This window comes from Dromiciops gliroides, chromosome 1, assembly GCF_019393635.1.
Source record: "Dromiciops gliroides isolate mDroGli1 chromosome 1, mDroGli1.pri, whole genome shotgun sequence".
Taxonomy (NCBI): Eukaryota; Metazoa; Chordata; class Mammalia; order Microbiotheria; family Microbiotheriidae; genus Dromiciops; species Dromiciops gliroides.
The window spans coordinates 13745784-13770478 of record NC_057861.1 but is presented as its reverse complement, the minus strand read 5'-3'; the positions used below and the strand labels follow the sequence as shown (position 1 = coordinate 13770478).

Below are 24695 nucleotides of genomic sequence, written 5' to 3'. Positions count from 1 at the left end.
CCTGGAAGATATACAGTGGGAATAGAAAGGACTCTGGAGTCAGAGGTCCAAATTAAAAGCCTGCTTCTGGTGCTTACTAACTATGTGAACTGGGGCAAGTCAGGAGGAGGTTGGACTAGATGGTGGCTGCAGTCCTGCCCCCAGAACCATCATCTAAACTAATCTGGGCGCACCCGGGACAAGTCCATTAATCTCCCCAGACTTCCTCTTCTATTAAAAGAGGTGGCTGGACTCGATCAGAGGCTCTTAACTCTTTCCATGCTGTGGATCCCTTTAGCAATCTGTCAAAGCCTCTTTACATTATATTTGTAAATGCATAAAATAAAATCCATAAGATTATAAAGGAAACCTATAATATTTAAATACAGTGATCTATATATTTATAGGGAGATATATATATATATAGAGAGAGAGAGAGAGAGAGAGACAGAGAGACAGAGAGAGAGAGAGAGACAGAAAGACAGAGACAGAGACAGAGACAGAGAGAGAGAGAGAGAGAGAGAGAGAGAGGAGAATTACAAGTTTCAAGTTTACAGAGCTTGGGTTTAGAAGCCCTGGTCCTTCTTACCTCTAAACAGATAATAACTACAATGATGACAATGATGATAGCTAGCATTTATCTTGTGCTTTGAGGTTTACAAAAGCACTTTACATATGTTCACTCATTTGATCTCCACAATATCCCAGTGAGGTATGTGCTATTATCCCCATTTTATAGATGAAAAAAATGAGGCTGAGACAAGTTAAATGACTAGCCCAGGGTCACACAACTTATATGTATCTGAGTAATTCAAACACAGGTCTTCTTGACTCCGAGTCCTGTGCTCTACCCAACTAGCTAAGTTATTATACCTCCCTGGGCCTCAATTTCCCCATCTGTAAAATGGACGAGGTGGACACTGATGGCCTCTGAGGTCTCTTCCAGCTCAAGATTTGCGATCCTATTATCCTCAAACATTCATCCAGCCTCTTCTTGAAGGACTCCAGTGAAGCAGAAGAGAGAGTTCATTAATTGTTTACAAGTACCTGAAGGGCAGTCACCTGGAACCAGGATTTTCCTTGTTCTGCTTGGCTGAACCAGGCACAACATGGGGGGGTGGGGGTGGGCAGAGAGGCAGATTTAGGCTCAAAGTAAAGAAATGTTTCCAAACTACACCTGGCAAGACTGACCAATTAAATCAACAAACCTGACAATGTAATTGAAATGGATGAATGTCAACAAAAAGATTACAATGACCGGTTTAACAGAAAAGAAACAGATGACTTAAATAACCTGATCTCAGAAGAACAAAACAAAACAAAAAAAAGTTGTAATTCCCAAACAATTACACCCAACAATGGAATGAGTTATCACAGGAGACTGTGTGGTCCCCTTGCCCGGAGATCTTCAGACAATGGTTGAATGACCACTGTTGGGGAATCTCATAGCAGGGAGACTTGTTCAGGTGTGAATTGGACCAGATGGCCACTCAAGTCCCTTCCAAGTCTGGGGTTCTTGGATTCAGTAGTAGACCTCTCTACCTCAAAGCTTTATCATAAGCAATCAAAGTGTCACCGAACCGTGGGCTGTTATTAGCATCTATTTCACCTCATTAAGCTTGGCTTTCTCATCTGTAAAGTAGAGACAATAATTCCTGCAGAGTCATTTCACAAGACTGCTGAGGATGGCACTTTGGTGTTCACGGAAAGAGAGCTGAATTTGGAAGTAGAAGCCCTGGGTTCAAATCCCAGCTCTGGCATTTGTTTGCTGTGTGATCTCAAAGGAATCACTGGGCCTCAAGAGTCCACTAGATAAAAATGAAAGGGCAGAGCTAGGTGGATTCAAAGGTCCCTTCCATTCTAAATCTAATTAATTATCCCATTAAATGAGATCACAGACAGAGGAGTGCTTGAATTGTCATCACAGGAAGGCTCTGAACCCAACTTGCCACTGACTCCAAGTCTGCTACTCTTTCCACTTCACTCATGCTAATCCCCCCTTGCATGATCTTGGGAGCACGGCAGGGTAGGAGATTTGAGATCCAAAGTCATTCTTAGGGGTCAGCTAGGTGGTGCAGTGGATAAAGCACTGGCCCTGGATTCAGGAGGACCTGAGTTCAAATCTGGCCTCAGACACTTGACACTTAATAGCTGTGTGACCCTGGGCAAGTCACTTAATCCTCATTGCCCTGCAAAAAAAAAAAAATCAAAACAAAAACCAAAGTCATTCTTAGACCTCGTCAGGATTAATCATGTCCAGTTATGGCTCTGGGTCCCACAGCCCAATAGACCATGAAGAGCATAATATGGGAGCAATATTCAGACACACAGAAAAAGTCTCTGGAATTAATCACTCCTCAGGGAGTGTTCCATTAGAACGCAAGCTGGAGAAGCTAATAATCTTCTTGTATTTCCCCCAGATACTAAAATAATACTCTGTACTGATGCATGTAGAATTCTGATTTCACTCATATGGAGAGTTCCTACTGTGGAAATTCCTTTCATCAATGCAGATCTCCAGCTTCTCTGCAACTTATGGAGTCTTGGAGAGCTGAACACTGCGGTAAATTGACTTACCCAGTGTCACCCAGCCAGGTTGTGTCAGAGGCGGGCCTTGAATCCATGTTTTCATGAGTTCAAGGTCTCTATCTAGTTTGTCAAGGTACCTTTTGTTCTACATTTAAAAGATATGAAATAAGTGACTGATAAATTGTTGAGAATGCTTAGCACAGTGCCTGGCACATAGTACATGCTTAATGTTTGTTGACTGACTACTGAAAGGTTACCCTAACCTGATTCTTTAGATTCTAAACCCACTGCCTGTGCCACTGGGCTGCTCTCCCCCAGGCAATCTCCTGCCCTACGTGAAATCTGTCTGGTCTCTCAGTGTTGTGGTATTTAAAGAAATTAAGGAAATGCCCAGTTCTCTAAAACCCCCAAAGGTTTTAAACATAGGGTGAGCTGTTTCAGCCAAGCTGACAACTCTTCAGGATGGTGAAATAGCATAATGAATGAGTATCCCCCTGGGAATCAGGAAGAAGGGACATAATCCTAGCTATGCCATTGTGGCTCCTCTCCAAGTCTCAGTTTCCCTCAATGTAAAATTAAGGGGTTGGGTTATTTGATCTTCTTTCCAGAAGATTCTCTGTTCCAAGACTCCTCTCAGCACTGACATTTCCTATTCTAAGACCCCTCCGAGCTATGATAATTCTCTGTTCCAAAGTTCTTCATGGCTCTGACATCGTACAACACTGTGGGACTGTTTTCCCTTTCTCTTCTAATACTCCAGATTTCTTCCTTTGCCATTAGATGACAAATTCTCTGGATGGAAGAAGTATCCCACAGCCTGAATAATCACTAAGGTTTTGCTGAAGTTGTAGACACAGAGGTCACCAGACAATCTATCATCTATTTTGTCCTCTTTGTCTCTCTCTGTCTCTTTCTGTCTCTGTCTCTCTCTGTCTCTGTCTCTCCTTCCTTTTCTCTTTCTTTCTCTGCCTCCCCCCCTCTGTCTCTCTGTCGCTCTCTCTGTCTCTGTCTCTCTCTCTCTCTCTCCTTCTCTCCCTCCCTCCTTCTCTCTCTTTCTCTCGGTCTTATCAAACTACCAGTTAAGCCTTACTTCTCTTTGTAAAATAACAGGAACTTTAAAAGGAAGGAGGAGGCAGACTATTGTGTAATTTATAGTTTCATGATGATTTTCTAGATTTCTTTTCTAGCTATTATTTTCTACACTTATTTGCATTACTATTTGTGATCAAGGTGCTCCCCTTTCTCTGATGAGTGAGTCTCTGTTCTACCCACCCTAAGAGGAAGCAATTAGAAAGAATGAAAAAGAAAAGAAAGAAAGAAAGAAAGAAAGAAAGAAAGAAAGAAAGAAAGAAAGAAAGAAAGAAAGAAAGAAAGAAAGAAAGAAAGGAAGGAAGGAAGGAAGGAAGGAAGGAAGGAAGGAAGGAAGGAAGGAAGGAAGGAAGGAAGGAAGGAAGGAAGGAAGGAAGGAAGGAAGGAAGAAAGAAAGAAAGAAAGAAAGAAAGAAAGAAAGAAAGAAAGAAAGGAAGGAAGGAAGGAAGGAAGGAAGGAAGAAAGAAAGAAAGAAAGAAAGAAAGAAAGAAAGAAAGAAAGAAAGAAAGAAAGAAAGAAAGGACAAATGCAACAAACACAGTAATGAGGAAAAGAAATGGTTTGAATAAAGATCTTGAATTATGGATCATTAGAGCTGGAAGGAGTCTTAGAATAAAATGTCAGGGGCAGCTAGGTGGCACAGTGGATAAAGCACCAGCCTTGGATTCAGGAGTACCTGAGTTCAAATCTGGCCTCAGACATTTGACACTTATTAGCTGTGTGACCATGGGCAAATCACTTAACCCCCATTGCCCCTTGCAAAAAACAAACAAAAAGAATAGAATGTCAGACCTGGGAAGGACCTGAGAAGAGGGAATGTCAGAGGTGGGAAGGGTCTTAGAATGGAGAATGTCAGATTTGGGAGGGGAACATGCAATGTCAGAGCTTGGAGGGGCTTTACAACACAGAACTTAGAATGTTAAATCTAGAAGAGGATTTAGGAGATAGAATGTTTGAACCAAAAATATCAGAGATATAGTGGACCCTGGAAAATGGATAAGAGAATGCCAGTACTAGAAGGGACCTCTAATACCTAGCACTGAATGCTCCAGCTTGAAGAGAACCTAGAATGTTGAATCTAGAAAAGACCTTCACATAAAGAATGTCCAAACATAACATGCCAGAGCTGGAAGAAAGCTGGGGATATCCAACACACTAGAAAGTATCTTAGGATGCTAGAATATAGTCCAAAGGGGGCTTAGAAGGTTCCAAGAATATTTAGGTGCAGAAGAGTAGAATGAGAACGGATTTTAGATGATGGGATAGCAGAGCTGGAAGGGAGTTTAAAGACTGTCTCATCAGATAAAGAAGATGAAGACCCATGGAAGGGCAGCAACTCACCCCCAGAACACAAAGCAGTTCAAAAGCCACCAGGGATTCAGGTCTCTGGCTCTCACAGAGGCTCCATAATCAGTGCACCTTGTGAGACAGCCTCTCCCAAGGGGTCACTCACTGTTCTTCTGCCCCACCCTGCCAGCTCTACCTGCATTCCAGGAAAAACCCACAAAAGTGCAGTTTCTACCACTCCTACCTGCCCACCATGTCCGGTCTGCCATTAGGGCTGGAGATTATTAACTAGCTTCAGACCATCCCACACCATACCCGGAACTCAAAGCTGTGGGAGTTTATCTAGTCCAATTCCCTCACTTCATGGAGGGGGAAACTAAGATAGAGAGATGGCAAGATTCTTGACTGAGGACATACAGTAAGTAAATATCAAGGCCGAGGCTCAAATCCAGATATAGCAGTTAGCACATAATAGGCACTTAATAAATGCTTGTTCACTTGATCTAGGTTTCCTAAGCCTCAGTTTACCCCCTCGGCAAAATAAAGGGGTAGCGGGGCAGCTAGGTGGTGCAATGGATAAAAGCACCAGCCCAGGATTCGGGACGGCCTGAGTTCAAATCTGGCCTCAGACACTTAACACTTACTAGCTGTGTGACCCTGGGCAAGTCACTTAACCCCAATTGCACCACAAAAAATAAATAAATAAAGAGGTTGGTCTAGATGACCGCTCAGATTCTCCTTAGCTCTAGATCATGAACCTACAGCTTGTGCCCTTTCCACCAAACTACACTGCCTCCCCCAATGCTCAGAAGGCATCAGACTCTACGGCCAACACTTCTGTCTCGATGCATCAGGAGATGCCAGTCAAAGCAACTTAGAATGTCACAGGATCTTTGACTTGAAAGGGACCTAAGAGATCATAACCATACACTCTGATGTCTCTGATCTCACCAATAAGGGCATTCCCTCCAGTGATGTATCCTGCAACCCTTGCAGGCCCATTCTCTGGGACTCTTGTACATGTCCTTCCATACACTCACCATAGGAGGCCCACCCAAGCCAGTCGATATAGTGCTGTCCTTGAAGTCAGGAAGACCTGGTTCAAATCCCACCACTGATATTTACTGGCTATATGAACCTGGGCAAGCCACTTCCTCTATATCAGTCAATAAATATTTACTAAGTACTTACTATGTGCTACTAAGTACCTACTATGTGCTAAGTGCTGAGGATACAAAGAAAGGTAAAAGGCATTCCCTGCCCTCTAGGAGCTCACAATCTGATAGGGAAGACAATATGCAAAGAACGATGACCCCCCCCAAAAAAATCTATAGATAGAATAAATTAGAGGTATCTGCCCTTTAGTTTCCTCATCTCTAAAATAAAAACTTGATGACTTTTGAGGTCCATCCCAGATGTAAATTTATGGCCCTATGACTCCATAGAGGTCTTCTTTACTTTTTGCTGACACCAGGCAAGATGCTCATGGTGCTTGCAGGCTATTTGCCAGTAACTGCTTACTCTCACCAAGTAACCAGCGCATCATCTTTCTGTTGGTACAATTCTTGGCGCCAATGTTAATTTAGGAGCCCTTCACCTTTTCTAGGTCATTGGAGGGTCAATCTGGTAAAGCTCTTGGACCCCTGCTCAGAATCATGTTTTTAAATGCATAAGATAAATATATACAATAACCAAGGAAACCATTGATATTGAAATGAAGACGTAATTTTTCTCCATCCCAGTTCATGGATTCCCTCCCCCCGCAAAAAAAATCTATCTATGGATCTCAAGTCAAGAATGCCTGCCTTAGGGCCAGCTAGGTGGTGCAGTGGATAGAGCACCGGCCCCAAATTCAGGAGGAACCTGAGTTCAAATCCGGCCTCAGACACTTGACACTAGCTGTATGATCCTGGGCAAGTCACTTAACCCTCATTGTCCCACCATAAAAAAAAAAAAAGTAAATAAGAATGCCGGCCTTAAATGATCTCTCAGCTCCCTTCCAACTCCCAAATCCTATGATCATAAAATCATCATAGGAGGTGGGGAAGGAGAAGGTGAAGATGAGAAAAGCATCACCATGAGACAGAGCTCGGGGGATCTCTAGATATTTCTTCGCACATCCATGACACCAAGGACCTGGGTCTGATCTAAACTATAGCCCCATAGCACCTACCTCATCATGCCACACCCAGTAGATACTTTAAACATGTTTGCTGAATGAATAGAAGATGGAGGATCAGTTGCAGTGCTCTAAAGGATTCCTCATCCTAGAATAATGGAAAAATGCAAGTGAAGGAAATAGAGGCAGAGATGGGATAACTTAGCAGCAAGATCATAGCATGACCTAAGAATGTGGAATATCAAAACTGGTAGAAAGATAATAGAACAGAAAATATCGGCGCTGGAAGGGAACCTAGAATGTGGAACATCAAAGCTGGGAAGGATCCTAGAAATCATTTAGGACTTTGGGGTTGGCAAAGAATTGGAAAAAAAGTGTATCGGGGATGGCTAAACAAATTGTACATGAATATAATGGAATATGACCGTACCATAAGAATCAAAGACCATGATGAATAAAGAAGCATAGGAAGACTTACACGAACTGATGCTGAGTGAAGTCAGCAAAGCCAAGAAAACAATATGCAAAATTACTCCAAAGGAAATGGAAAGAACAACTATCACAAAACAATCATCAATGAATGTTGCAGATCTATAAAGAACAAAGTTGGTCCCAAAGAAGAGTTATGAGAAGACATTTCTTCCTGATCTTTGCATTGGTGGGAGGTCTATAGGGGGCAGAACTGTCAGATTTTTTTCAATGGATTGATTGGTTTTGCTGATTTTTTTTTTCCTTTTTGTCCTCTTATTTTTTTTTTTTTAAGTTTTTTGCTATGTGAGATGGCCCTCTGGTAGGGGGAAGAAAAGGGATAAGGGAGGACATTTAGGCAATGTATAAAACAAAAAATATCAATATTTTTATTTTTAAAAATTATCACAAACAACTCTTTTGTTTTACAGTGGAAGAAACTGAAGTTGAAACAAGGCAAGTGACTTTGACAAGGACATACTGTGGGGTGGGACTTGACCTCAGGACTTCTGATTCTTGTTTTTTTGTTTTTGTTTGGTTTTGGGGGGCAAGGAGGGTTAAGTGACTTGCCCAAGGTCACACAGCTAGTAAGTGTCAAGTGTCTGAGGATGTATTTGAACTCAGGCCCTCCTGAATCCAGGGCCGGTGCCTTATCCACTGTGCCACCTAGCTGCCGCTAGGACTTCTGATTCTTAATCCAGCTTGGTGGTGCAGTGGATGGAGCACTAGATCTGGAGTGAGGAAAACCTGAATTCAAATCCTACCTCATATACTTACTAAGCTGTGTGGCCTGAAGCAAGTCACTTCACTTGTTTACCTCAGTTTCCTTATTTGTAAAATGAGGATAATAATAGCACCTACTTCCCAGGGTTGTGAGGATCAGATGAGCTAATACTTGTAAAGCACTGGGTGTGCACACCTTTGAGAATCAGAAAAACTTCTTCCCCTCCTTGTAAAGTAGGGCCAGCCTCTCATTAGTCCTCCAGTTACCTGTTTTGAGCTTCCAGAGCACTTTTGGTTCTTATTGAGCAAGGGACTAGAAGAGGCTCCTACCTCCTTAATCTAATATTTTCCCTGTGCTGGAAGAGCCAGGGCAGGCAGTGTTTACAATGGGAACTTTGATTCTACAAAGGGTCAATAGGCTACAAAGCAGCATTATCCCCTGAAAAGAATACTATATAGGAGGGAGGGGCTGAGGTCCAACCTGCTACTTACTCATCTGAAAAATGAAAGGGTTGTTGTCCCAGACAACAATCTTATATTACACACATACATGCACGTGCGTGTACAAATGAATGTATGTATACACACAGATATATACACATATGTATACACACAGGGATATATACATACAGATAACACACACACATAGATACAGACATAGACATAGACATAGACACAGACACAGACATAGATATCTTAGGTCCTTTATAAGACAATTTCCAATGCTTTGGTTTTTAAATCTCTGCCCAACCTCTCTTTCCAGACCCCCATTACTCCCCACATCCAGCCAAATTGTCCTTCTCTCTATTTCTCCCACTCCATGTCCCATCTTCAAGGGCTTTGGCCTGGAATGCACTCTGCTCTTCCTTCAGGACACAGCTCGGGCGTCATCCTCTGCATGAAGCCTTTGCTGATCTCTTCTCAACTGCTAGAGCCCTCCCTTCCAAGGTAATTTGTATTTTTCTATATTCAGTCTCTATATACTTATTTATGGACTTGTCTCCCTTGAGACAATGTAAACTTCCCGAGAGTTGAGTTGCTTCATTCTTTATCTTTGGATCCCCAGAATCTGGCACAAAGTTGACCCTTACTAAAGGCTTGCTAATTGTTGGATTAATTTAAAGGGCTCTTTCAGCAGTAACATTTTATGTTCTAACATGATATCGTCTAAGGTCCTTTCCAGCTCTAGAAGTCTGAGTTCTACTGTTCTAGGTTTAAATGCTGTACAATTCTAAGGCCCCTTCTAGTGCTAGTATCCCCCAGTCTGATGTTCTAAGTTCTTCTGCTTACCACGCTAACAATCTTCATTCTGATGCCCTAGGTCCTTACACTATACATTCTAAGACCCCCTGTGAGCACTAACATTCCACATTCTAATGGTCTACATTCTCCACCATAGGCCCCCTCCATGTTGCATTCTTTTTTTTTTTTTTTTTTAGTGAGGCAATTGGGGTTAAGTGACTTGCCCAGGGTCACACAGCTAGTAAGTGTTAAGTGTCTGAGGCCGGATTTGAACTCAGGTCCTCCTGAATCCAGGGCCAGTGCTTTTAACCACTGCGCCATCTAGCTGCCCCCATGTTGCATTCTAATGTTCTAACATTACATAATTCTAGAGTGAACATTCTGCATTCTAATATTCTAGAATTTAACACTATAATTCTAAGGCCCTCTCTAGCACTAACATTCTGAATTCTAATGATCTACATTAGAACACCACACAATTCTAAGACCTCTTCTAGAGCTTACATTCTGTGTCTCGGTGTTCTAGGTTCGAACACTGTAGAATTCTAAGGCCCTTTCTAGTGCCAACATTCCATGTTCTAAGGTTTTCATATTGAACATTTGATGCCCTTTGTATTTTTAACATCTTATGTTCTAACATTTTTAGGTCATTTCCAGTTTTAACATTCAATGTTCTAATACTTCTTCTAATGCTAATGTTCTCTGCTTTAAGGTCTTTTCTAACTATTTAGTATTCTAGTCTAGAACAAGTTCCTTGGATCCTCTTACATTCTCTAAGGAGTTCCAACCTTTAGCCCACATCATTTCTGTAAGGAATAGAGGGAGAGTTGAGATTTCTTTAAAGGATATAAAATACAATTCAACAGCTCCAGTTTCACACTAGAAAACATCCCAATAATACATTTACTGAGCAACATTAATCCCCCTTCTCTATCCCCTGAACAATTCTTCCCAAGAGGCAACCTCAGCCCCCTGGAGACTGACTACCTCCTTATCCCCTGCCTAGAAAAATTTCAGGCTGAGAAGAGTCCAAAGCTGAGAAAAGCATCCCTTGCTACTGAGAGGAAAAAAAGCCCTGAGTGAGCCCAACAAAAGCTGAAATCTAGGCTCTGGGCAAGGAATCAGGCTAAGAATTGCTTTTGCTCTCTAGCCAGACTAAAAGGGGGGAAAGAGGGAGAGCTGCCTAAAACACCAATAAAGGAAGTGCTTGATGGGCTTCTTTCAGTCAATCAAGAAATGTACTTGTGAACCTGTTGCAACACAGGTGGGGATCAGGAAAGACAGCCTGTATTTCCTAAACATGTTTCCTCATTCATAAAATGGGAATCAATCCTTTTTATTATCTACCATACAGGGTGGTTTTGAGAGATTTTTTTGTAAACTAGTAATTGTTAGAGAAATTGACTTCAGGTCAGTTACTATAATCCACCAATACAAAAATGTTTAATGCCTGCAGGGTGCCTAGTACTGTGCTATGCCCAGGGGATACAGACAAAAGGAACTAGCCACTGCCCTCAAGAAGCTTATAGTCTATTAGAGGAATGTAACACATATAGCTTTTTGTAAGTAAAAAATAGATACAAAGTGATTTGTGGCAGAGTGAAGGCAACAGTAGCAGGAAGAAGGGTGGGGTATGGGTAGCAGGCATCAGGAAAGGTCTCATGGAGGAGGTATCACCTCAGATGAACTTTGAAGGAAATTAGGGATTCTAGTTTGGCAGATAAATAGACTCTATTGTTGTAGTTTTTGTTTGTCCTTAGTTCTGGAAAAGGATCATGACATTTAAAGGTGGTCATGACTTGCAGTGAATTGGATTTAATGAGGGAGGGCTGTGCAAAGTCACCAGCCTTGGTAGATAAAGGACAGGGCCTGGAGTGCAGAAGACCTGAGTTCAAATTTAGTCTCAGACACTGGCCGGTTGTGTGACCCTGGGCAAGTCACTTACCCTGTTTGCCTCAGTTTCCTCATCTGCAAAAAGGAGACAAATAATATCACCTAATCTTCCAGGGCTGTTGTGAGAATCAAATGAAATAATAATTGTAAAGTGCTTAGCACAATGTCTGGCACATAACAAAAGCATTATCTGAACGTTAGCTATTATTACTACCGATACTATTATAGGTATTATTCTAAGAGTTGAGGAGGAAGTGCACTCCAGGCATGGAATAGCCTGTGCAAAGGCACATAGGTAGAAGTTGAAGACTGTCATACATGGAGAAAATCATAGCTCTGGGTGGTCCTAGGGTTATGACTTAACCAAGGACACATCTCAGCAAGTCAGGGGCTCAAAACCTGTTCTCCCAGATCTCAGTCCAGGGCCCCTTTTACTCTGCTGTGCCACTGTATCCCAACCTGTCCAATTAAAGGCAGACTGGGAACCTTTGACCCCCCATAATTCTAATCAATGCCCCTCCCCCTCCACATATACACACTGGTATACAAAGAAAGCCAAATGACCAAGCCAAGGATCTAGGGCAACTCTAAGCTAATAACGTTTTGTGTTTTTTTTGGAAATAAAGAATCTGATGCAGGGCAACTAGGTGGCACTGCAGTGGATAAAGCACCAGCCCTGGATTCAGGGGGACCTGAGTTCAAATCCAGATTCAGACACTTGACACTTACTAGCTGTGTAACCCTGGGCAAGTCAGTTAACCCTCATTGCCCCACCAAAAAAAAAAAAAATCTGATGCTTACTACCTGTATGACCTTGGGTAATTCACTTACCTTTCCCATGACCTCAGTTTCCTCATCTGTAAAAGTTTGGGATTAGATCAGATGATCTCAAAGATCCAGATTTAGATCCAGTGATCTAGTGCTCCCATGTAACCACACTTCCCACCCCCGACAGGAATGGAAGATGCTGTCTGCCAAGAGAGCAGGAGGGTCTTACATGCTTGCACCCCTGTGCCCATTCCTGTGCTGGTCAGGTGGGAGATGGGCAAGGGAACATCTTGGGAAGCCATGAGAAGGGCACGATGCTTCCATCTCTCCTTCTGGGCCAAGGCAGCTTTGGTGCCAGGTTATTTCTAGCTGAGGATATAACATCTGTGCCGCTGCCAAGATCCACAAACTGGGTTTTTCAGAATTAACATTCAGTCAGATGCTTCTGGGGACTGAGAACACTGCGGCACCTGACCTGAGCAGCAGAGGGGACAGGGAGGCCTTCATCAGTCAGTAAAACACACCACCCTGGAGGGAAAAACCAGCCCCTAGAGTTTCCTCTTTAAGTCTAGCAAAAACACAAGATTTGGTAGTGAGGAGCAAGTACTCATGGAATATTACAGCTGCAAGGGGCCTTAGAACATGGAATGTTAGAGCCTCAGGAGTCCTCTGATCATGGAATGTCTTTGTCTCTCCCTTTATTGGGAGTTCTAGTACCCCTCCAAACATTCCTGTTGAGGCCACCATCATTCTTTTTTTTTTTTTTTTTTGCGGGGGCAGTGAGGGTTAAGTGACTTGTGCCACCATCATTCTTTTAGGTACCCAGGTCAACAGTCTTAAGGGTCATCCTTGACTCTTCCCTCCTCCATAAAACTGCCAAATGGACATTCCTAAAACACTGACCTGCTCAACAATCTTCATTGGCTCACTATTGACCCTGGACAAAATACAAACGCCCTAGCTTGGCACTGAAAGACCTTGGTTTGGGGGCAGCTTGTTGGTGCAGTGCATAAAACACTGGCTCTGGATTCAGGAGGACCTGAGTTCAAATCTGGCCTCAGACACTTGACGCTTACTAGCTGTGTGACCCTGGGCAAGTCACTTAACTCTCATTGCCTGCCCCCCCCCCCAAAAAAAGAATAACACCAAGACCTTGGTAATCTGGCTCCCATCCACCTTCTTGATCTTCTTTCAGGTTTTCCCCCTTCACCTAGTCATTCTTCCAATCTAACCAGCATGTTAACTGTTTCTCCTACATGACATCATCTCCAACCTCCAAGCTTTTGCATAGGTTTTCCCTCATTTCTGGCATGCATGCAATCTTTAGTTGTGTCTCCTTGAATCTTTAAGCTGCCTTTAAGCATACAAGAGACCTTTCTTGATCCCCCATTGTTAGTGTTTTCACTTGAACGAATTGTGTTCACTTGTCTGTATGCCTGCTCCCTCCCCCCAATACATTGTTTCTTATGAGTACATATTATTTCATATTCCATCTGTGTATTGCCAGCAGTTGGCATACAGTAGGCCCTTAATAAATGCTCTTTGAACTGAATCAGCTTTAGAGGAGATAACATAAGAATCACCTAAGTATACAAAGGAGGAAACAGCAGTAGTCAGAAGCAGAGTCAGGATTCGAATCCAGGTCCTCTACCTCTAAATGAGACACATCAATAAAATCATGGATTTAGAGCCAGGAGGGACCCTCAGGGGCCTTCTAGTTCCCCCTCCTCATTTTACATATGAAAAAACTGAGGCACATGGAGATCCAGTGACTTGCCCAAATCAGACAGAGGCAGAATTAGACCCCCATTCTGACTCCAAATTCACCTCTTTCTACTATAACATGTAGTGGCATAAGAGAAGCATCCTAGAAGGAACTACAGACCCAGAATCAGGAGAGACTTCAGTTTGAATCCCAGCTCTGACACTTAACAGCTGCAGGATTCCTGAAAAAGGGCTTCCCTGCTCAGAGCCTCAGTTTCCAGAAATGTAAAATAGAACAATAATAATTGCATGACACCAGCTCACAGGGAAGTTGTGAGAAAAGTGGGTTATTATGATGAAGCATTTTTGTTTCATAGATACCTTTGGCAGCCTAGTAAAGCTTAAGGGCTCCTGGGAATAACATTTGTTTTTAATTAAAAATTGAAGGAAATGTTCAATTTCAGTTATAGTTAGTAAAAATTAAGATGTGATTCCCACCCCCACCCCCCCACCCCCGAGTTCGTGGACAGATGTAAAATCCATCTAAGGAATATAGTATTAAATATTTTTTACAAACATTGTCTCATTTGACCTTCACAGCCACCCTGTAAGGTAGGTAATGTTAATTATTCACATTTTACAGTTGAGGAAACTGAGGGAAACAGGTTAACTGACTCACCCAAGGTCACACAGTTGGTAAGTGTATGAGGCTAGGGTCTTCCTGATTCCAGTGCTCTATCCACTGAGTTACCCAGCCACTTCAGAATGTATTATGATATATTTCTTCCTTTAGGGAAAGGGTAGAGGAAGGGATTGAGAGAAGGGGAAGTTGGAAGTAGAAGGATGGTGGGAAAGAAAAAAGAAAGGGAGGAAGGATGGAAAGGAAGCAGGAAAAGAGAGGTATGAAGGGGGAAGGAAAGGCAATAAGCATTTATTACATGTCTTGTTTGAGACAAAATTTACTTGGTCCTTAAAACAGGGGATGTTAGGGCTGGGAAGGACCTTAGAACAGGGAATGTCAACTTAAATGTTTTACAAATATTATATCATTTAAAACAGAAATAGGAAGAGAGGGAATAATGGTTGAGATACTGCTTGGCTATTAAGGCTAGGGGAAGGGATAAGGAGGGGAGACATCCATGAAATTTATTTTGAAAAATCATAGCCTGGTGATATTCTCGCATCCGGTGCTCACAACAGCATGTGAAGTAGACACTTACAGGTACTCCATATTTGCAGATGTGGGCACTAAGCCTCAGAAGTCAAACACTCTGCCTAAAGTGACCTCTCTAGGCTGCTCAAGGAGCTCCCCTACCTCCCCATTCCCAGAGCTTTCCATTTCTACAGACTCCCCTGGGAAGGCTGTTTGGGTAGCCTAGCCCCGGCTGGCTCAGGCTTAGTTAGCTCAGGAGGTTTGGCTCCTGGGAGCTTGGCTGGCTTCTCAGCCAGGGATTCTCACTGCCTCTGTGACATGCAGCTTTGGGTCTTCCTGTGCAACCAGCAAAAAAGCAGCTTCCCAGGAAAACTCTAAGCCATGAGTGGGAACTGGGAGAGACCTCCTTCCAGGTCAACCAGCACTGGGGAAATGAGCATCCACTACCTTGTTCTTCAAAAGAGCTCTCTCAGTAGGTTCCCTTCTACAAGCCTGGGCTCAGGCAGCAGCCTCTGGCTTTAGCAACCCTTACTTTCTTTCCAGTGCCTGACAAAGGGACTTTTACATAGTAGGTGCTCAGGAAATATGTAATTAAACTCCAAGGATATTTAATACCAGAAAGACTTTATTTGGTAAGCCAATGATCAAAAACTTAAAATCACAGAATATGGGGGTGGGGAGGGTGGAGGAAGAAGCCTTAGAACATATACCCTAGGATGTTAGAGCTTGCTGGGCCCTTAAAATATAGGAAAGAGGGGCAGCTAGGTGGCGCAGTGGATAGAGCACTGGCCCTGGAGTTGAGAGGACTTGAGTTCAAATCCGACCTCAGACACTTAACACTTACTAGCTGTGTGACCCTGGGCAAGTCACTTAACCCCAATTGCCTCACTAAAAAAACAAAAAACAAAAAACAGGAAAGAACTGGAGGTAGATGCTGTGATGAAATAATGGGATTTAGCAGATACTCAAAGACCCACCTGGAGATTAATCTATACTGATTGAATCAAGTAAGAGTGATTGACTGCTGATTAGCCTGCTTCAAGTTAATTGGATTGTAATCACACCTGGCTATCCCTTAAGAAGGTATTGTTCTCAGAAGCTAGACTGTGAACTCAACTTGAGAACACCTTCAAAACCAATGGATTTGGATGATGCCAACCAATCAGCTTGAAGCAGTGTGTAAGGACCGCCTCTGTTCCAGACCTATAAAAGGCTTCCACAATCAGCTTGCTGGAGAGTTCCTGATTAAAGCAGGCTAGTGGAGGAGGACTTCAGGAAGAACCCAACCAGGCTGGAACTCTAGGCTAGGTAGGACTTTTTTTTTTTCTCACTTTTCTCACACTCCTTGTGAATACCTCTATGCTTTAATAAATGTTTAATGCCCAAAGACTGGTGCTGAAGCTTCTAATTTAAGGCGACCACAATTTAGATTTTAAGCATCACAATACCTTAGAACAGAGAAAATCAGAGCAGAGAAGAGCCTTAGAACAAGGGATATCAGAGTTGGGAGGGGCCTCAGAACAGGGGATATCAGGGCTGGGAAGGGCCTTAGAACAGGGGATGTCAGGGCTGGGAGGGTCAGAACACAGAATGTCAGAACTTCAGGGGCTGCAAAGATCATCTAATGCAATCCCCTTCTACAACCAAGACCAAGTATACCACTTGAGGCCCATAAAAAGCAGGGGAAGGTTCAAGATAAGACAGCAAGTTCTGAGAACTAAAACTTCCTGACTTCTAGGGTTCTTTGCATATGCTATATTTGGTGGTGAGGGAGGAAATCGTTGAAACTGAAGGAAAGCATGAGACTGCTAGTCCCGCAGGCTGCTGGGGTGACTGTGTTCCACAGTGGATGGGGCAGGAGGTCACCACCAGTACCAACTAATTGAGGAAGCTGGCTGCAAGAGGCCCCTCCAGTTCTCAGCTCAGGGCCACCCACTGCCTAGGTTTATGGTCTGGCTTATGACAAAATGTACTTGGTGGTGGCGGCAGCAACAGCAGCAGCCTGCCTTCTCTAGCCAACCCCCCCTCCAGACTCCAGCCACATAAGATGATAGCTTTTTCGTGGGCCCCAGTTTAGTGTATTCCCTCCAGACCTCTGAGAGCCCAAGAGGAAAACATGTGAGCTTATGAAGAGGGCCCCAGGCCCAGGAACTGGCAGCCCATGCCTAGTGAGCACAAGTATCTGGGTGAATCAATCCTCTGCCACATGAGGAACCAGCAAGGCCCAGGGTCAGGCAGGAAACCAGTAGCATCTGCCTTTCTCAGACTCCCTGAGATCCGTTAAGGGTCCTTAGAAAGCAGCCTCAGCATGAAGCGAAACTTCTCCGGCCTTGGTAGCAGGAAAAGGGCTGGGGGATAAGGAAACTAACTGTTCTAAACTCCCACAGCTCAATGCACACAGTGCCCAGGCCCTGCCTCTCCTGGACTCCAGTGAGCTATCACTCTAACCACGTACTGTGAACATTTATTAAGCACCTATGGCGTGCAAAGTCCTGGCTGTGATTCAGGCAATGAGGTGGGAAACTCCTAGGTGGGCTACAGCCCCTAATCTTTAGCCAACAACCTGGAGAACACTGGCTCCCAGGAGCATAGATCGAAAGCTGGAAGGCACCTCCTAGCAACCTAGTCCAAGCCCTTCATTTTACAAATCAGTAGAGTGAAGCTGAGACAGAAGTGACTTGCCCCCACACATAGGCCAGGTGATGGGATCAGAGATCTAAAGGGGAAAGGGATCCCAGGGGCCATCTTGTACAATAAACCATTTTCCAAGCCATCTTTTCTATTTATTCATCCAAACATGCACAGAGAGTTGCCATGCCCCTCCTCACTTTTGCATCTTCGAATCCCTTGTTCTCTTTGAAGCTCAGCCCCCTCCACAAGGCCTTTCCTGCCCCCCTGATCCCCAGTCCCCAGATAATCTGTCCACACACCCTCTATGCCACCTCAACCCCTCCAGGAAAGAGTCAGCTCTGCCACGGGACCTTGTCTCCTTTCAGTTGCTCCCTCCTCAGAGCCTGGTATCTGAGAGACACCTTGAGGTAGGGGATAAAATGCTGGGCTTTGAATCAAAGAGAACCTGGATGTTCTGGGCTCTGAGGACCCCTGGTTACATGACCCCAGGCAAATCACTACCTCCCCTAGGCCTCAGTTTACTGTTCTGTAAAACGAGGGGCTTGGACTAGATTAGAATCCCACTGTGTAGGAGAAGGAGAAGAGGGGAAGGAGCTATGAGAGGAGACTAAAATGACGAGGGTGGGTTGGGGGGCAGCTTAGAAAGGCAAAGGCCAAGAAGGAGCTTTTGCTTCAAAAACAAACAAACAAACAACAACAACAACAGAAGTAGCTGTCCAAGGTAATGCGAGATTGGTATAAGATTGAGCTGGATCTGTGAATTCATTGGGTAGGGAACTTCCCAAGAAGAAAGAAGAAGGTCAAGTCCCGTCCCTGCTGCTTCCTTACTGCCTAGAGCAAAGCTTTCTTAAACTGTGGATAGGGTCATGTAACTGAATGTGGGGGGTTGAGAAAAATTTGGCAGTAAATGTTTGATTTGTATACCAATATGGGGGAGGAAGCAAACCTAAAAATTTCTCAGGCAAAAAGGGGTCTCTAGCGGAAAAAGCTTAAGAAGCCCCAGCCTAGCGCACTGAAGTTAAATGACCAACCCAGGGTCACACAGCCATTAGAATAAAAGCTCTCCAAGGGCAGGGACTGGTTTTTTCTTTTTTCTTTGCTTCCCCAAGGTAGATCCTAGTGCCAAAGAGAGAAGTACTTACTAAGAACCAGTCCTTGATCCACCTAGAATGGAAACGTTCAGGCAGTCCCCAAGTATGGACTGAGCTGGAAGGGGTCTTCTTATCCATAGTGCCCACTGTGCCCACCCATCCCCACCTCACTTCCAAGAAAGGGAAACCAAGGCCTAGAAAGAAGTTGCTTGCCCAAGATCTGCCACACAGCTGGTAGAAAACAAAGAGAAGGGAGAGTCGGGCCATCTGGCCTCCTTGTCTTTCTAGTAGAGCTGATGCTCTCCAGGGGCTTAGATCAAAGCTTCTCAAACTGTGAGTCATGACTTCCTATGGGGTCTCGTAACTGAATATGGAGGGGGGGGAGGGTTACAAAAAATTTGGCAACAGTAAAAGGTAACGTTTAGCTATTTTATATACCTATATAGCCAGGAACATATAAAAATTTCATGGGCAAAAAGGAGTCACGAGTGTTCAAAGTTTAAGAAGCCCTGGCTTAGAGGGCCAAGTTAAAGCAAATACATGATGGTTAGGGTCTTGAGCTAGCCCCTAGATATACACTGAATCCATTATATAGATAAAACGCAGAGAACTAATGGTACTATGGATCCTAACTTGTTACTGTTTTGTCGTGGTTTGGTCAAGTTTGACTCTTCAAGACCCCATTTTGGGTTTTTCTTGGCAGAGATCCTGGAGTGGTTTGCCATTTCCTTCTCCAGCTCATTATTTTTCAGATTTTACAGACCCCCCAGAACAGTGTGTGTGAGGCCAACTGGGTGAAGTGACTTGCCTAGGCTAAGGTCCCACACCTAGTAAGTGTCTGAGGTCGGATTTGAACTCTGGTCTTCCTGACTTCAGGCCAGTGCTCTATCCACTGTGCCACCAGGCTGCCCTATGGATCCTAACTCCCACTGCTTGGGTGGGAAAATTCAGCATCCCTCTGGGGCTGCAGGGATACAGAAGAAGAAAGAGTTCCTCCCGGGAGCCTGAGGGACCTGGGTGGTAGTTCCCGGTAGGTCGGTCTTCTACTTTACTTAACTTGTTATGACCTCGGGCACAGTCAGCTGAGCCCTCTGGGCCTCGGTGCCTTTAAGAAAATGAGAGGGGTTGGACTAGAAGGAAGGCTTGAGGCCTAGGGCCCAGGGAACCTGTTGTGTGTAAATTCTGATAACATGCATTGAATGTGATTGGATCTCTACAGACTTTTACTTTATCCATTTAAAAACTAACAACTCTGGCTTCATTGGACTGCCAAAGGCACCCATGATTCAAGAATGGTTCACTCACTGGAGCTAACTGATCTCTAATGTCTTCTGGACCCCAAAGTCTCTGTAAGTCTCTGCAGCAGGATTGGAACCCAGCTCCTCTTCACTACAGCAACTCTGTAGATGCCTCCTTAGTAAAACATACCTAACTAAGGCACTTTGTGGGTTGCTGTCATCTTTGGATTCTCAGGGATACAGACAGGGCCTGAGGCTAGGTAGCACAAAGGATAGAGCATGGGTGTGGAGTTAGGAAGACCTGAGTTCAAATTTTACCTTAGACACTTACTGACTGTGACTCTGGGCAAGTCACTTTATCCTATTGGACTCAGTTTCCTTATCTGTAAATGAGCTGGAGAAGGAAATGGCAAACACTCCAGTATCTCTGCCAAGAAAACCCCAAATGGGGTCACAAAAAGTCAGTCACAAAAAGTTGGTCATGAAAAGTCAGACTCGACTAAACAACAACAATCTAATCCAGTTCCCTTATTTTATAAAGGAAGAAACTGAAGCTCAGAGAGGGGCACTGATCCAAGATCACACAGCTTAACTTGTGCAGCTGAGGGCAGAAATCATTCCCCCCCCCCAATTCTTCTTCTCCCCTCCTCCACCCCATACACACAGGCATATACACATACATAGTTAAGAGATGTGACAGTCTCTTGTCCCCCAGCCTCTCCAAGCCCTTCAATTCAGCCCATGGCAGAGAAAAGGACTTCAACTTCAATATAATTACCCTAGCATGTCAGACACACCCTGCTGAGTGACCATTAGCATCAGCTCTGCCACCCCCCTCCATGCTGGTCCAGGGCAGGTTTGGTCTCTGCCTTCCTACCTCCCTTCCCCTCCTGTGTCTTTAGTAAGATCATGGTGAAGGGAACATTCAGAAGATATCAGATGAATGGGGAGAGAGAGAGCCTCCCCCCCCCTCCTCACGAGCTGAGGCAGGCCCAGCCTCCACCCTAGGGCTCACGAGGGCCTGCACCCAGTGATTTCCGGAGCTCGTGCTTTCAAAACCTGTTGAGTTAAGCCACAAAGTGGCTCTGAGGTACAGACCCCCCAGAACAGTGTGTGTTCGAGGGCCTGAAGCAGGTATGCAGGGAGACACAGGAAGGGAGGGGCATAGGATGAGATCCACAGAGAGCCAAGGGGGAATTTGGGCAAAGAGAGAGACCCACAGAGGGACAAGGGGGAAAGAAGAGAGAATCAAGGGAAGGGATGCTCAGAAGAAAGTGACAAGCAAGCAGAAATGAAGGAGAGAGATAGAGAGAACAGTCAGACCCTGAGAGTGACAGAGGCAGAGATGGAAGCAGAGAAACACAAGGAGGCAGTGTAGACGGACAGAACCCCAGAGAGGGACAGGGGAGAAGAAAGGGGGGAGAGGGAGAAACACAGAGAGAAGAGGGGAAGGAGAGAAAGAGAGAGAGAGAGAGAGAGAGAGAGAGAGAGAGAGAGAGAGAGATACAGAGACACAGGGACACAGAGTGAGACAGAGACAGAGTCTTACACGCACACTTAGAAACACAGGCAGGGATGCACACTTGGGTGGCCCAGCCAAGGAGCTCACTATATCTCTCTCTCTTTCTCTCTCTCTCTCTCTCTCTCTCTCTCTCTCTCTCTCTCTCTCTCTCTCTCTCTCTCTCTCTCTCTCTCTCACACACACACACACACACACACACACACGATCGATCAATCACTCTGCACACACACGGAGGGAGATCGTGAGAACCCACAACGTGAAAGACCCCGGCAGAAACATGTACACACACAGATATATGTTCGCACAGAGAAACAGCCAGAGCCGGTCAGAGTGACATCCTCCAGACACAAGGGCAGAGAGCAGGAGGGGAGCCCGAGCCGAGGGCCGGGGGACGGCGCGGACGGGGCGGGGGAAGCGGTCCCCGGCGGAGCCCGGGTGGGCGCGCCCCCGGCCCCCACCTCCCGGAGGACAGCAGCCAGCCCGGGTGGGCAGGCCGGCGGGGATGGCGCCCAGGGCCCGAGGAGAGGGGAGGAGCCCGAGGAGGACCGCCGCAGGCTCCCAGCGCCGAGCCGAACTCCGGGGGCTGCCAGAGCCCGCGGGGTGCCGGGATCCGGGATCGGGGCGCGGAGAGCGGGGGATCCGGGACGCGGGCGCGGGGCGCGGTGGCCGGGGATGGGGACATCTTGCCCGGGGCCCGGTGGCTGCAGCGCCGGGCGGCCTGGCCCCGGCTGGGCTGTCCTGCGGGGGCCCCTGCGCCGGCTTACCATGCACGGAAGGTTCCGGGGAGGTCAGCGGGCTCCTGCCCGGTCCAGCGCGCTCCGATGCTGTTCCGGTCCCCCGACCCCGCTCCGCCCCCGGGCTCCGGCTCCTCGAGCCGCCGGGGACTGGAAGGGCAGATGAGGGAAGGGGACGGAGGGGAGGAGTCCGCGCGCGGGGCCCTGACGCCGCGCGCGGGCGGGGCGGGGCCGAAGCTCAGCCCCGCCCCCGAGGCCACCTCCTTCCCCCTCCCTTACCCTCACCCCTAGCCCCGGATGCGGCGGGGGAGCGGCCCCGTTCGTGGGCTGGCCCGGCGTGCCGCCCCGCGTGGCGTGGTGGCGCGGTGCGGGAGGGGCAGCTGCTACGAGCGAGCGGAAACGGGGCGCCCAGAGAGAGGACCGAGGGGCGGGTGCGCGGGGGATGGACCGGTGGGACTGCGTCTGCCCGGCCCTGGCTCTCCGCGCCCGCGGACACTGGTGTCCGCGGAGCACACGTGGCTTGATCCCTCTTGTCTGCGCCCCCGCGCTATCCAAATTTGCCATATGGTGACAGGACCTCGGGAAACCCACGTAGTATTAGTGCTGGAAGCGACCTTTGAACACAGAACGTTAAAGCAGGAAGAGAGTCTAGAACATGGAATAGCAGAGCTGGAAGAGGCATTTGGGCATAGAATGTCAGAGTGGGAGGGACATGAGAACGGAACCCAGGGCTGACAGAGGCCTTAGCAATTGTCTGTGCTAGTCACCCCATTTTCCACATGAAAGGAAGTGACTTGATCAAGATCACACAAAAGTTAATTGAAGAACAGGGTCCATCTGGGTGATTACATGAACGTGATCTTTCCACCGCAGCCTTGGAAAGGTTATTTGGACCAAGGCCCAAGGCTCCGCTGTAATGCAAAGAACACTGCTCTGGGAGTCAGGAGAGCTGAATAAACAAGGCCCCTGCTCGATGCTAGATACCCTATCCAAACATGCAGGGAACTGGCTGCCCTTGAACCACAAGTTCAGCATTCCAACCCAAGTCTCTTGTGGGCAAAGGTCAGATTCTTTATGCAAAGGCAAAAACACCAAGCATTTCAACAAAACACCCAGCTCTCTGAGTCGCCTACAAATGTCTCTCTTCCCAAAACATCGGCCCTCTTATTATCAGCAATCTTGATGAACCATTCCTTGGAGTATTAAGGAGGTTGCTTTTGGACCAATAAGAGAAAGTCATACCTTATACAAGGATACATGTAAATGGCTTCACCAAGGGTTCAGATAAACACACGAGTGTCCATTGTTCCCTTCTTTTGACATCAGTTTCTTGACTTGTGAAATAGATCTCTAAGGCTTTTCTCCACCAATGACATTCTATGTTCTAAGGTCCCTCCAGGTTCTGATGTGCTATATTCCAAGGGTTTGTCCAGTTCTGCAATGGTGTATTTTAAGGTCCCTCTCACTTTTTACAGTCTACATTATCAAAGGTCTCTCCCAGCTCTGGCACACTATTTCTAAGGGATGGCTCTTGACCATCTCACCATCTCAGTTGGCCTATGCTGGGTACTCTCCAGGTTATCAATTTGCTTCTTAGACTCAGGTGTCCAAGATTGGACTCAGAATCCCAGATGTGATCTGACAAGGGCACATTGCTAAATTCCTGAAAGCTCGGTCTCTCAATGCAGCTCGTCAACTAAATTCCCATCTTTTACAGTAAATATTTTCTAACCTCTCTTAATTCTAGTGCCTTCTCTCTGTTATTTGTCCTTCATTTTTGAAGAAGACCGATGACATCACAGGGTGATGTCTTGACTCATGCCTGAATTGGATCTATGTGAGGCAAAATTGCATAAAGTTGTCAGCCTCATTCTCTCTTTCAGAGTCCCCAAAAGTCAGGACAACTGGCAATGGCCCAGGATGCAGTGGATGGATGACCTTGGTGTCTTCAACGACTGACCAAGGTCTGAGTGTTCCACAGCACCTGCTTCAGAGCCTTCAAGGCCATTGGAACAAATTGTTCTTTCCTCTGCTCATTCCACTGGAGAAAGTCTTCACATGCTTGGGGTAAACACCCCCCCCTCCCCAGTTCATTGATGGGTTTGAGGCCTATCGGTTACCTTTAATCTGCTTTAGTCTGCTGAGATAGTTTTACTGGGGTATAGCCACTGTGCATGCTATAGCTTCCTGAAACTGGGGGTGAGAATTGGGTGACAGGTGGACACCAAAGGTGTCCTGAAAAGAGCTCAGCACACCCTTACACCAGAGTGCTATTCCTCTTTGAACAACCATACACCCCATTAATTATATCCTATTTATCCTGTATATAGCTTGCTTTGTTTGCTATTCCCCTCTCCTATTAGATTGTAAGCTCCCTGAGAGCAGTTTTGTTTGCCTTTTTGTATCCTCAGTTCTTAACACCATGTCTGACATATAGTAGACACTTAGTAATACTTACTGATTCATTGGCCTTGACTTTTTGGAAGGCATATCATATACTGATTCATATTGATCTTGTGGTCCAC

At 45.7% G+C, this 24695-nt stretch overlaps 1 protein-coding gene across 1 annotated transcript in view; it reads right to left on the bottom strand.

Moving 5' to 3' along the window:
• TPST2 (tyrosylprotein sulfotransferase 2) overlaps nt 1–22384 on the bottom strand; it is a 58868-nt gene extending 36484 nt beyond the window's left edge. Inside the window, exon 1 of the mRNA XM_043977992.1 lies at nt 22201–22384. The gene's annotated coding sequence lies outside the window, so the exon portion shown is untranslated. The remainder of the gene's footprint in view (nt 1–22200) is intronic.
• Nucleotides 22385–24695: the final 2311 nt, after the last annotated feature.